Below are 14,721 nucleotides of genomic sequence, written 5' to 3'. Positions count from 1 at the left end.
ACAGAAAGCAAATAAGCCAATTAAATGATGGGCAGAGGAGCTGAACAGACACTTCTCCAAAGAAGAAACTCAGATGGCCAACAGGCACAGGAAAACATACTCCACGCAGCTAATCACCAGAGATATGCAAATTATAACCACAATGAGATATCACCACACACCAGTAAGGATCGCCATCATTGAAAAGACAAACAACAACAAATGTTGGCGAGGTTGTGGAGAAAGGGGAACCCTCCTACACTGCTGGTGGGAATGTAAACTAGTTCAACCATTGTGGAAAGCAGTATGGAGGTTCCTGAGAATGCTCAAAATAGGAATACCATTTGACCCAGGAATTCTCCTTCTAGGAATTTACCCTAAGAATGCAGCAGCCCAGTTGGAAAAAGACAGATGCACCCCTATGTTTATTGCGGCTTGTTTACAATAGCCTAGATATGGAAGCAACCTAAATGTCCATCAGTAGATGAATGGATAAAGAAAAGGTGGTACATATACACAATGGAATATTATACAGCCATAAGAAAAAAACAGATCCTACCATTCGCAACAACATGGATGGAGATAGAGGGTATTATGCTCAGTGAAATTAGCCAGGCAGAGAAGGAAATGTACCAAGTGATATCACTCATATATGGAGAATAAGAACAAAGGAATACTGAAGGAACAAAACAGCAGCAGTATCACAGAACCCAAGAATGGACTAATAATTACCAAAGGGAAAGGGACTAGGGACGATGGGTGGGAAGGGAGGGATAAGGGCGGGGAAAAAGTAAGAGGGCATTACCATTAGCATGTATAGTGCGTTTGGGGCACGGGGAGGGCTGTGCAACACAGAGAAGACAAGTAGTGATTTTACAGCTTCTTACAACGCAGATGGACAGTGACTGTGATGGTGTATGTGGGGGAAACTTGGTGAAGGGTGGAACCTAGTAAACATAATGTTCTTTCTGTAACTGTAAATTAATGATACCAAAAGAAAATAAAGCAGTAAAAATAAATAAATAAATAAATATAGGAAAGCATGCTGGAAAAATGTATTAGGGAAGCTCAAATAGTTTGCAGAAAGTCTACTTCTGTGTTATTATCTTCCATTGATGATAAAGTGCTTAGCAGTTGTTTATTTTCAGTGGCATACACAACACTGAGCCAGAAAATATGTAAATTATGTGACATACATACATACAAGTTTTCTTTGGTATCTATAGTTTTAGTTGTATAAAGCTGAATTTGGAAAAACTTCTTGAGTTCTTGCATTTTATGCCCTATGAATGGCTGATGCACACGGATGAGAAATAACACTGACAAACAGGCAGGCCATGTGACTGCAAAGAAATGGGCCAGAATAGTCACATTCTCTCTAGACCTGAGCTGTCTAGTATGGTATCCATCAACTACAGATGGCTACTAGTACTTGAGATGCGTGTAAGTCTGAAGGGAGGTGTGCCACAGGGCATAATCCACGCAAGATGTGGAAGACTTTGTGCAATAAAACAGTGCAAAGGATCTCAGGAATAATTCTTTTTATTTATTTATTTATTTATTTATTTATTTATTTATTTATTTATTTATTTATTTATTTATTTATGTGAGGGCATCTCTCATATTTATTGATCAAATGGTTGTTAACGACAATAAAATTCTGTATAATGGAGTCAATGCTCAATGCACAATCATTAATCCACCCCAAGCCTAATTTTCGTCAGTCTCCAATCTTCTGAGGCATAACAAACAAGTTCTTACATGTAGAAGAAATTCTTACATAATGAATAAGTTACATGGTGAACAGTACAAGGGCAGTCATCACAGAAACTTTCGGTTTTGCTCATGCATTATGAACTATAAACAGTCAGTTCAAATATGAATACTCATTTGGTTTTTATACTTGATTTATATGTGGATACCACATTTCTCTCTTTATTATTATTATTTTTAATAAAATCCTGAAATGGTAGGTAGATACAAGATAAAGGTAGAAAACATAGTTTAGTGTTGTAAGAGAGCAAATGTAGATGATCAGGTGTGTGCCTGTAGACTATGTGTTAATCCAAGCTAGACAAGGGCAATGAAACATCCACGGATGCAGAAGATTTCTCTCAAAACAGGGGGGTGAGGTTCTAAGCCTCACCTCTGTTGATCCCCAATTTCTCACCTGATGGCCCCCCTGCGACTGTGCCTGTCTTAGGTTGTTCCTCCCTTGAGGAATCTTACCTGTCTGTGGCTAACCAGTCATCTTCCGGGGCCATACAGGGAAATGTAAAATTGGTAAGTGAGAGAGAAGCAATATTGTTTGAAAAGGTTAGCTTTTTACTTCTTTGCATATTTATGCCCTTTGGCTTCCATGCCCAGCATTTGTCTTGAGGTATCTTTACCACTTGGAAGAATTATGATACTCGGTAAATTTGATATGAGTCACGAATTCTATTTAGGGGTTGTAATTAGGAAGGAAGAAGAAAAGCTATAGAAGTAGCAGGCGGAAGAAAATATGGGAAGATTTATTATTTCTTTGATATATCTTCTTGTAGAGTAACTTCAGCATGTATAGGTTTTAAACTACTAATTAAATTGCACACACACATTAACATAATAGGAGTATAGTTACATAACCAAAGCATACCTGTAATAACCAGCCATCTCCAGTGAAACCAAGAAAACCAGTTAGGCACTTTAGGCATTTGTGAAAACTTATCTATGATATGGTGGATATTGTCCAACTGAACTTGAACAGTCTGAGAGAAATCAGACAAATTAAAACAACCCATTCCTGGGGAATGTTCACATCCTTTATGTTCTTTTAACAGTAAATAGTCTGTAGTTGTAAGATTTTGGAGCGCTACAATTTGCACTTCTCCTAATTCTTGGTTGAGTTCTAACAGTATAAATCCAGTCAAATTTGGTGTTTTACTGTATGCACAGGCCAGCTTAGATATCTCCTTCCTCAATCCCATGGCAAGTCCAGGAGCTGGTGGAATGAGTGCATCTACAGCTGTAGCAGTGCGTGGATCATTGTTGGGGTTTTTTGATGATCATCTTCTGGCATGAGTCTTCCAGAGAGTGCTGATGTTGGAAGTTCTCTTTCATATCGTATCTTAGTTCATTTTCGGGGTAGCCCAATTAGGCTTTGATCTTCTGTATAGACGCAAACAGACCCTTTGCTTACACTTTTATATGCCCTTTACACTCTTGTGTAGAACTCATTGGAGGTTACCACACAGGAACTGCCCTTTTTTTTTTTTTTTTTGGTATCACTAATCTACACTTACATGACGAATATTATGTTTACTAGGCTCTCCCCTATACCAGGTATCCCCTATAAACCCCTTTACAGTCACTGTCCAACAGCATAGCAAAATGTTGTAGAATCACTACTTGCCTTCTCTGTGTTGTACAGCCCTCCCTTTTCTCCTACCACCCCATGCATGTTAATCTTAATACCCCCCTACTTCTCCCCCCCTTATCCCTCCCTACCCACCCATCCTCCCCAGTCCCTTTCCCTTTGGTACCTGTTAGTCCATTCTTGAGTTCTGTGATTCTGGTGCTGTTTTGTTCCTTCAGTTTTTCCTTTGTTCTTATATTCCACAGATAAGTGAAATCATTTGGTATTTCTCTTTCTCCGCTTGGCTTGTTTCACTGAGCATAATACCCTCCAGCTCCATCCATGTTGCTGCAAATGATTGGATTTGCCCTTTTCTTATGGCTGAGTAGTATTCCATTGTGTATATGTACCACATCTTCATTATCCATTCATCTATCGATGGACATTTAGGTTGCTTCCAATTCTTGGCTATTGTAAATAGTGCTGCAATAAACATAGGGGTGCATCTGTCTTTCTCAAACTTGATTGCTGTGTTCTTAGGGTAAATTCCTAGGAGTGGAATTCCTGGGTCAAATGGTAAGTCTGTTTTGAGCATTTTGATGTACCTCCATACTGCTTTCCACAATGGTTGAACTAACTTACATTCCCACCAGCAGTGTAGGAGGGTTCCCCTTTCTCCACAGCCTCACCAACATTTGTTGTTGTTTGTCTTTTGGATGGCAGCCATCCTTACTGGTGTGAGGTGATACCTCATTGTAGTTTTAATTTGCATTTCTCTGGTAATTAGCGATGTGGAGCATCTTTTCATGTGTCTGTTGGCCATCTGTATTTCTTTTTTGGAGAACTGTCTGTTCAGTTCCTCTGCCCATTTTTTAATTGGGTTATTTGTTTTTTGTTTGTTGAGGCGTGTGAGCACTTTATATATTCTGGATGTCAAGCCTTTATCGTATGTGTCATTTTCAAATATATTCTCCCATACTGTAGGGTTCCTTTTTGTTCTATTGATGGTGTCTTTTGCTGTACAGAAGCTTTTCAGCTTAGTATAGTCCCACTTACTCATTTTTGCTGTTGTTTTCCTTGCCCGGGGAGATATGTTCAAGAAGAGGTCACTCATGTTTATGTCTAAGAGGTTTTTGCCTGTTTTCTTCCAAGAGTTTAATGGTTTCATGGCTTACATTCAGGTCTTTGATCCATTTTGAGTTTACTTTTGTATTTGGGGTTAGACAATGGTCCAGTTTCATTCTCCTACATGTAGCTGTCCAGTTTTGCCAGCACCACCTGTTGAAGAGACTGTCATTTTGCCATTGTATGTCCATGGCTCCTTTATCAAATATTAATTGACCATATATGTCTGGGTTAATGTCTGGATTCTCTAGTCTGTTCCATTGATCTGTGGCTCTGCTCTTGTGCCAGTACCAAATTGTCTTGATTACTATGGCTTTATAGTAGAGCTTGAAGTTGGTGAGTGAGATCCCCCCTACTTTATTCTTCTTTCTCAGGATTGCTTTGGCTATTCGGGGTCTTTGGTGTTTCCATATGAATTTTTGAATTATTTGTTCCAGTTCATTGAAGAATGTTGCTGGTAGTTTCATAGGGATTGCATCAAATCTGTATATTGCTTTGGGCAGGATGGCCATTTTGACGATATTAATTCTTCCTCGCCACGAGCATGGGATGAGTTTCCATCTGTTAGTGTCCCCTTTAATTTCTCTTAAGAGTGACTTGTAGTTTTCAGAGTATAAGTCTTTCACTTCTTTGGTTAGGTTTATTCCTAGGTATTTTGTTTTTTTTGATCAATTTTGAATGGAGTTGTTTTCCTGATTTCTCTTTCTGTTGGTTCATTGTTAGTATATAGGAAAGTCACAGATTTCTGTGTGTTGATTTTGTATCCTGCAACTTTGCTGTATTCCGATATCAGTTCTAGTAGTTTTGGGGTGGAGTCTTTAGGGTTTTTTATGTACAGTATCATGTCATCTGCAAATAGTGACAGTTTAACTTCTTCTTTACCAATCTGGATTCCTAGTATTTCTTTGTTTTGTCTGATTGCCGTGGCTAGGACCTCCAGTACTATGTTAAATATCAGTGGAGAGAGTGGGCATCCCTGTCTAGTGCCCGATCTCAGAGGAAATGCTTTCAACTTCTCGCTGTTCACTATAATGTTGGCTGTGGGTTTATCATAGATGGCCTTTATTATGTTGAGGTACTTTCCCTCTATTCCCATTTTGCTGAGAGTTTTTAACATGAATGGATGTTGAACTTTGTCAAATGCTTTTTCAGCATCTATGGAGATGATCATGTGGTTTTTGTCTTTCTTTTTGTTGATGTGGTGGATGATGTTGATGGACTTTCGAATGTTGTACCATCCTTGCATCCCTGGGATGAATCCCACTTGGTCATGGTGTATGATCCTTTTGATGTATTTTTGAATTCGGTTTGCTAATATTTTGTTGAGTATTTTTGCATCTACGTTCATCAGGGATATTGGTCTGTAGTTTTCTTTTTTGGTGGGGTCTTTGCCAGGTTTTGGTATTAGGGTGATGTTAGCTTCATAGAATGAGTTTGGGAGTATCCCCTCCTCCTCTATTTTTTGGAAAACTTTAAGGAGAATGGGTATTATGTCTTCCCTGTATGTCTGATAAAATTCCGAGGTAAATCCATCTGGCCCGGGGATTTTGTTCTTTGGTAGTTTTTTGATTACCGCTTCAATTTCGTTGCTGGTAATTGGTCTGCTTAGATTTTCTGTTTCTTCCTGGGTCAATCTTGGAAGGTTGTATTTTTCTAGGAAGTTGTCCATTTCTCCTAGGTTTCCCAGCTTGTTAGCATATAGGTTTTCATAGTAGTCTCCAATAATTCTTTGCATTTCCGTGGGGTCCGTCGTGATTTTTCCTTTCTCGTTTCTGATACTGTTGATTTGTGTTGACTCTCTTTTCTTCTTAATAAGTCTGGCTAGAGGCTTATCTATTTTGCTTATTTTCTCGAAGAACCATCTCTTGGTTTCATTGATTTTTGCTATTGTTTTATTCTTCTCAATTTTATTTATTTCTTCTCTGATCTTTATTATGTCCCTCCTTCTGCTGACCTTAGGCCTCGTCTGTTCTTCTTTTTCCAATTTCGATAATTGTGACATTAGACCATTCATTTGGGATTGCTCTTCCTTTTTTAAGTATGCTTGGATTGCTATGTACTTTCCTCTTAAGACTGCTTTTGCTGTGTCCCACAGAAGTTGGGGCTTAGTGTTGTTGTTGTCATTTGTTTCCATATATTGCTGGATCTCCATTTTGATTTGGTCATTGATCCATTGATTATTTAGGAGCATGTTGTTAAGCCTCCATGTGTTTGTGAGCCTCTTTGCTTTCTTTGTACAGTTTATTTCTAGTTTTATGCCTTTGTGGTCTGAAAAGTTGGTTGGTAGGATTTCAATCTTTTGGAATTTTCTGAGGCTCTTTTTGTGGCCTAGTATGTGGTCTATTCTGGAGAATGTTCCATGTGCACTTGAGAAGAATGTATATCCCGCTGCTTTTGGATGTAGAGTTCTATAGATGTCTATTAGGTCCATCTGCTCTACTGTGTTGTTCAGTGCTTCCGTGTCCTTACTTATTTTCTGCCCAGTGGATCTATCCTTTGGGGTGAGTGCTGTGTTGAAGTCTCCTAGAATGAATGAATTGCAGTCTATATTCCCCTTTAGTTCTGTTAGTATTTGTTTCACATATGCTGGTGCTCCTGTGTTGGGTGCATAAATATTTAGAATGGTTATATCCTCTTGTTTGACTGAGCCCTTTATCATTATGTAGTGTCCTTCTTTATCTCTTGTTACTTTCTTTGTTTTGAAGTCTATTTTGTCTGATATTAGTACTGCAAACCCTGCTTTCTTCTCACTGTTGTTTGCTTGAAATATGTTTTTCCATCCCTTGACTTTTAGTCTGTACATGTCTTTGGGTTTGAGGTGAGTTTCTTGTAAGCAGCATATAGATGGGTCTTGCTTTTTTATCCATTCTGGTACTCTGTGTCTTTTGATTGGTGCATTCAACCCATTAACATTTAGGGTGACTATTGAAAGATATGTACTTATTGCCATTGCAGGCTTTAAATTCGTGGTTACCAAAGGTTCAAGGTTAGCCTCTTTAGTATCTTACTGCCTAACTTAGCTCGCTTATTGAGCTGTTATATACACTGTCTGGAGATTCTTTTCTTCTCTCCCTTCTTGTTCCTCCTCCTCGATTCTTCATATGTTGGGTGTTTTGTGCTGTGCTCTTTCTTGGAGTGCTCCCATCTAGAGCAGTCCCTGTAAGATGTTCTGTAGAGGTGGTTTGTGGAAAGCAAATTCCCTCAGCTTTTGTTTGTCTGGGAATTGTTTAATCCCACCATCATATTTGAATGATAGTCGTGCTGGATACAGTATCCTTGGTTCAAGGCCCTTCTGTTTCATTGTATTAAATATATCATGCCATTCTCTTCTGGCCTGTAGGGTTTCTGTTGAGAAATCTGACGTTAGCCTGATGGGTTTCCCTTTATAGGTGACCTTTTTCTCTCTAGCTGCCTTTAACACTTTTTCCTTGTCCTTGATCTTTGCCATTTTAATTATTATGTGTCTTGGTGTTGTCCTTCTTGGATCCTATTTGTTGGGGGTTCTGTGTATTTCCGTGGTCTGTTCGATTACTTCCTCCCCCAGTGTGGGGAAGTTTTCAGCAATTATTTCTTCTAAGATACTTTCCATCTCTTTTCCTCTCTCTTCTTCTTCTGGGACACCTATAATACGGATATTGTTCCTTTTGGATTGGTCACACAGTTCTCTTAATATTGTTTCATTCCTGGAGATCCTTTTGTCTCTCTCTGTGTCAGCATCTATGTGTTCCTGTTCTCTGATTTCAATTCCATCAATGGCCTCTTGCATTCTATCCATTCTGCTTATAAACTCTTCCAGAGTTTGTTTCATTTCTGCGATCTCCTTTCTGGCATCTTTGATCTCCTTCCGGACTTCATCCCATTTCTCTTGCGTATTTCTCTGCATCTCTGTCAGCATGTTTATGATTCTTATTTTGAATTCTTTTTCAGGAAGACTGGTTAGGTCTGTCTCCTTCTCTGGTGTTGTCTCTGTGATCTTTGTCTGTCTGTAGCTTTGCCTTTCCATGGTGATAGGAATAGTCTGCAGAACTGCGACGAGTGACGGGTGGAAGGACTTCCTTTCTTGTTGGTTTGTGGCCCTCCTCTCCTGGGAGAACAGCGACCTCTAGTGGCTTGTGCTGCGCAACTGCGCGCAGACAGGGTTTCTGCTTCCTGCCTGGTTGCTATGGAGTTAATCTCTGCTGTTGCTGTGGGCGTGGCCTGGCTCGGGCAGCTACTCCAAAATGGTGGAGTCGCGTTGGAGCAGGAGCTGCTGGGAGGCTATTTATCTCCGTAATGTTCCTCCCTGCTCCCTGCAGCCCAGGGGTTAGGGTGCCCAGAGATCCCCGGATTCCGTACATCTGGATTAAGGGACCCGCCCTGCCTCTTTAAGACTTCCAAAAAGCACCCGCCAAAACAAAACAATGACCACCAAAAAAAAAAAAAAAAGAAAAAAATTTTTAAATTAAAAAAAAAAAAAAGGTGGTCGTTCGTTTTTCTTTATTCTCCGGTGCCAGCCTCAGGCCTCCGCTCACCGGTCTTTCTGCCCTGTTTCCCTAGTATTGGGGTCCCTATCCCTTTAAGACTTCCAATAAGCGCTCGCCAAAACAAAACAGCAAAAAAGCAAAAAAAAAATGGTCGCGCACTTTTCTTATGTCCTCCGGCGCCCGGCCTCCGGTGCCAGGTCACTGTTCTTGCTGCCCTGTTTTCCTAGCATCCAGGGCTCCCTGGGCACATACTGTGTCTGCGCTCTGGCCCGGATGGCTGGGGCTGCGTGTTCGGCAGTCCTGGGCTCCGTCTCCCTCCCGCTCTGCCTACTCTTCTCCCGCCGGGAGCTGGGGGGAGGGGCGCTCGGCTCCTGCCGGGCCGGGGCTTGTATCTTACCCCCTTCGCGATGCGCTGGGTTCTCTCAGGTGCGGATGTGGTCTGGATATTGTCCTGTGTCCTCTGGTCTTTATTCTAGGAAGGGTTGTTTTTGTTATATTTTCATAGATATATGTTGTTTTGGGAGGAGATTTCCGCTGCTCTACTCATGCCGCCATCTACCGCCCCTCTCCCTCAAGAATAATTTTATATGAATTTGATGTTGACATATTTTGGCATGCTGGGAGATATAAAATACATCATTCAATTTAAAAGACAAGATACCAATAAATGGAAAAAAGCACAGTGCTTATGAATAGGAAGAATTAATATTGTCAAAATGTCCATACTGCCTAACGCAAAGTACAGATTCAATGCTATCTATCAAAACACCAACACCATTCTTCAACAAACTGGAACTAACAGTTCTAAGATTCATAAGGAACAACCAAAGACCCCGAATAGCCAACGCAATACTGAGAAGAAAGAATAAAACAGCAGGGATCTTGCTTCCCAACTTCAAGCTCTACTACAAAGCCACAGTAATCAAGACAATTTGGTACTGGCACAAGAACAGACTCAAAGACCAGTGGAACGGAATTGAGAGGCCAGATATTAACCCAAACATATATTCTCAATTAATATACAATAAAGGGGTCATGAATACACAATGGGGAAATGACAGCCTCTTCAATAGCTGGTGTTGGCAAAACTGGACAGCTACACGTAAGAGAATGAAACTAGATCATTTTCTAACCCCATACACAAAAGTAAATTCGAAATGGATCAAAGACTGGAATGTGAGTTATGAAACCATAAAACCCTTAGAAGAAAACATAGGCAAAAATCTCTTGGACATAAACACAAGCAACATCTTCATGAACAATATCTCCCCGGGCAAGGGAAACAAAAGCAGAAATGAACAAGTGGGACTATATCAAACCATAAAGCTTCTGTACAGCAAAGGACACCTTCAGAAGAACAAAAAGACATTCTACAGAATGAGAGAATATACTTATAAATGACATATCTGATAAGGGATTGACATCCAAATTATATAAAGTGCTCATGACCCTCAACAAACAGGAAGCATATAAGTCAATTAAAAGATGGGCAGAGGAGCTGAACAGACACTTCTCCAAAGAAGAAACTCAGATGGCCAACAGGCACATGAAAACATACTCCACGCAGCTAATCACCAGAGATATGCAAATTATAACCACAATGAGATATCACCTCACACCTGTAAGCATCGCCACCATTGAAAAGACAAACAACAACAAATGTTGGCGAGGTTGTGGAGAAAGGGGAACCCTCCTACACTGCTGGTGGGAATGTAAACTAGTTCAACCATTGTGGAAAGCAGTATGGAGGTTCCTGAGAATGCTCAAAATAGGAATACCATTTGACCCAGGAATTCTCCTTCTAGGAATTTACCCTAAGAATGCAGCAGCCCAGTTGGAAAAAGACAGATGCACTCCTATGTTTATTGCGGCTTGTTTACAATAGCCTAGATATGGAAGCAACCTAAATGTCCATCAGTAGATGAATGGATAAAGAAAAGGTGGTACATATACACAATGGAATATTATACAGCCATAAGAAAAAAACAGATCCTACCATTCGCAACAACATGGATGGAGATAGAGGGTATTCTGCTCAGTGAAATTAGCCAGGCAGAGAAGGAAAAGTACCAAGTGATATCACTCATATGTGGAGAATAAGAACAAAGGAAAACTGAAGGAACAATACAACAGCACTATCACAGAACCCAAGAATGGACTAATAATTACCAAAGGGAAAGGGACTAGGGACGATGGGTGGGAAGGGAGGGATAAGGGCGGGGAAAAAGAAAGAGGGCATTACGATTAGCATGTGTAGTGCGTTTGGGGCACGGGGAGGGCTGTGCAACACAGAGAAGACAAGTAGTGATTTTACAGCTTCTTACAACGCAGATGGACAGTGACTGTGATGGGGTATGTGGGGAGTACTTGGTGAAGTTGGGAACCTAGTAAACATAATGTTCTTTCTGTAATTGTACATTAATGATACCAAAAGAAAATAAAGCAGTAAAAATAAATAAATAAATAAATATAGGAAAGCATGCTGGCAAAATGTAGGAGGGAACCTCAAATAGTTTGCAGAACGTCTACTTCTGTGTGATTGTCTTCCGTTGATGATAAAGTGCTTAGCAGTTGTTTATTTTCAGTGGCATACACAACACTGAGCCAGAAAATATGTAAATTATGTGACATACTTACATACAAGTTTTCTTTGGTATCTATAGTCTTAGTTGTATAAAGCTGAATTTGGAAAATCTTCTTGAGTTCTTGCATTTTATGCCCTATGAATGGCTGATGCACACGGATGAGAAATCACAGTGAAAAACAGGCAGGCCATATGACTGCAAAGAAATGGGCCAGAACTGTCACATTCTCTATAGACCTGAGCTGTCTAGTATTATATCCACCAACTACAGATGGCTACTAGTACTTGAGATGCGTGTAAGTCTGAAGGGAGGTATGCCACAGGGCATAATCCATGCTAGATGTGGAAGACTTTGTGCCATAAAACAGTGCAAAGGATCTCAAGAATAATTTTATATGAATTTCATGTTGACATATTTTGGCATGCTGGGAGAAATAAAATACATCATTCAATTTAAAAGTAAAGATACCAATAAATGGGAAAAAGCATAGCGCTTATGAATAGGAAGAATTAATATTGTCAAAGTGTCCATACTGCCTAAAGCAAAGTACAGATTCAATGCTATCTATCAAAACACCAACACCATTCTTCAACAAACTGGAACTAACAGTTCTAAGATTCATATGGAACCACCCAAGACCCCGAATAGCCAAAGCAATACTGAGAAGAAAGAATAAAACAGCAGGGATCTTGCTACCCCACTTCAAGCTCTACTACAAAGCCACAGTAATCAAGACAATTTGGTACTGGCACAAGAACAGACTCAAAGACCAGTGGAACGGAATTGAGAGGCCAGATATTAACCCAAACATATATTCTCAATTAATATACAATAAAGGAGTCATGAATACACAATGGGGAAATGACAGCCTCTTCAATAGCTGGTGTTGGCAAAACTGGAGAGCTACATGTACGAGAATGAAACTAGATCATTGTCTAACCACATACACAAAAGTAAATTCGAAATGGATCAAAGACTGGAATGTGAGTTATGAAACCATAAAACCCTTAGAAGAAAACATAGGCAAAAATCTCTTGGACATAAACACAAGCAACATCTTCATGAACAATATCTCCCCGGGCAAGGGAAACAAAAGCAGAAATGAGCAAGTGGGACTATATCAAACCATAAAGCTTTTGTACAGCAAAGGACACCTTCAGAAGAACAAAAAGACATTCTACAGTATGATTGAATATACTTATAAATGACATATCTGATAAGGGATTGACTACCAAATTATATAAAGAGCTCATGACCCTCAACAAACAGGAAGCAAATAAGCCAATTAAAAGATGGGCAGAGGAGCTGAACAGACACTTCTCCAAAGAAGAAACTCAGATGGCCAACAGGCACATGAAAACATACTCCACGCAGCTAATCACCAGAGATATGCAAATTATAACCACAATGAGATATCACCTCACACCAGTAAGGATCGCCATCATTGAAAAGACAAACAACAACAAATGTTGGCGAGGTTGTGGAGAAAGGGGAACCCTCCTACACTGCTGGTGGGAATGTAAACTAGTTCAACCATTGTGGAAAGCAGTATGGAGGTTCCTTAGAATGCTCAAAATAGGAATTCCATTTGACCCAGGTATTCTACTCCTAGGAATTTACCCTAAGAATGCAGCAGCCCAGTTTGAAAAAGACCTATCCCCCATGTTTACTCCAGCACTATTTACAACAACCAAGATATGGAAGGTACATAAGTGTCCATCAGTAGATGAATGGATAAAGAAGATGTGGCACATATACACAATAGAATATTATTCACCGTAAGAAGAAAGCAAATCCTACCATTTGCAACAACATGGATGGAGCTAGAGGGTATTATACTCTGTGAAATAAGCCAGGCGGAGAAAAACAAGTACCAAATGATTTCACTCATCTGTGGAGTATAAGAATAAAGAAAGAAAAACTGAAGGAGCAAAACAACAGCAGACTCACAGAACCCACGAATGGACTAACAGTTACCAAAGGAAAAGGGACTGGGGAGAATGGGTGGAAAGGGAGGGATAAGAGGGGGAAGAAATGGAAGGGGGCATTATGATCAGCAGACATAATGTAGGGGGTCACGGGGAGAGCTGTACAACACAGAGAAGACAAGTAGTGATTCTACAGCATCTTACTACGCTGATGGACAGTGACTGTAATGGGGGTATGTGGGGGGGAGATGGGTGATGGGAGAAGTCTAGTAAACATAATGTTCCTCATGTAATTGTAGATTAATGATACCAAAGAAAAAAAACACAGTGAGATATCACCTCACACCAGTTAGGATGGCCAGTGTCGAAAAGACTAAGCAACAAATGCTTGCAATGACATGGAAAAGTGGAACCCTCCTACACTGCTGGTGGGAATGTAAGCTAATTCAACCATTGTGGAAAGAAATATGGAGGTTTCTCAGAAAACTAAAACGAGAAATACCATTTGACCTGGGAATTCCACTCCTAGGAATTTACCCAAAGACTATAATTTCTCAGATTCAAAAACACATATGCACCCCTATGGTTATTGCAGCACTACTTAAGATAGCTAAGATATGGAAGCAACCTAAGTGTCCATCAGTAGATGAATGGATAAAGAAGATGTGGTACATATACACAATGGAATACTACTCAGCCATAAGAAGAAAACAAATCCTACCATTTGCAACCACATGGATGGAGCTTCAGGATATGCTTGGTGAAATAAGGCAGGCTGAGAAAGACAAGTACCAAATGATTTCCCCCATTTGTGGAAGTTAACAAGGAAGCAAAACTGAAGGAACAAAACAGCAACAGACTCACAGACTCCAAGAAGGGACTAGCAGTTACCAAAGAGGAGGGGTAAGGGAGGAAGGGAGAAGAGGATTCAGGGGTATTATGATTGGCACACATGGTGTGTGGGGGGATCAAATGGAAGACAGTGCAGCACAGAGAAGGCAAACAGTTGACTCTGTGGCATCTTACTCCACTGATGGGCAGTGACCGCAATGGGGCATGGGCAGAACACGATAAAGGGGTGAATGTAGTAACCACATGGTTTTTTCATGTGAAACCTTTATGAGAATATATATCAATAATACCTTAATAAAATAAATAAATAAATGAAAGAAAATATCTTACTTCTTGGCAAAAAGTAAATCTGTGACAAATTACTACACTGAGGGACAGTGGCTGCAATAGGGTATGGGGGGGCAACTCGATAATATGGGTGAATGTAGTAACCACATTGGTTTTTCATGTGAAAC

This window comes from Manis pentadactyla, chromosome 6, assembly GCF_030020395.1.
Source record: "Manis pentadactyla isolate mManPen7 chromosome 6, mManPen7.hap1, whole genome shotgun sequence".
Classification (NCBI taxonomy): domain Eukaryota; kingdom Metazoa; phylum Chordata; class Mammalia; order Pholidota; family Manidae; genus Manis; species Manis pentadactyla.
Note: the sequence above shows the minus strand (reverse complement) of the source record.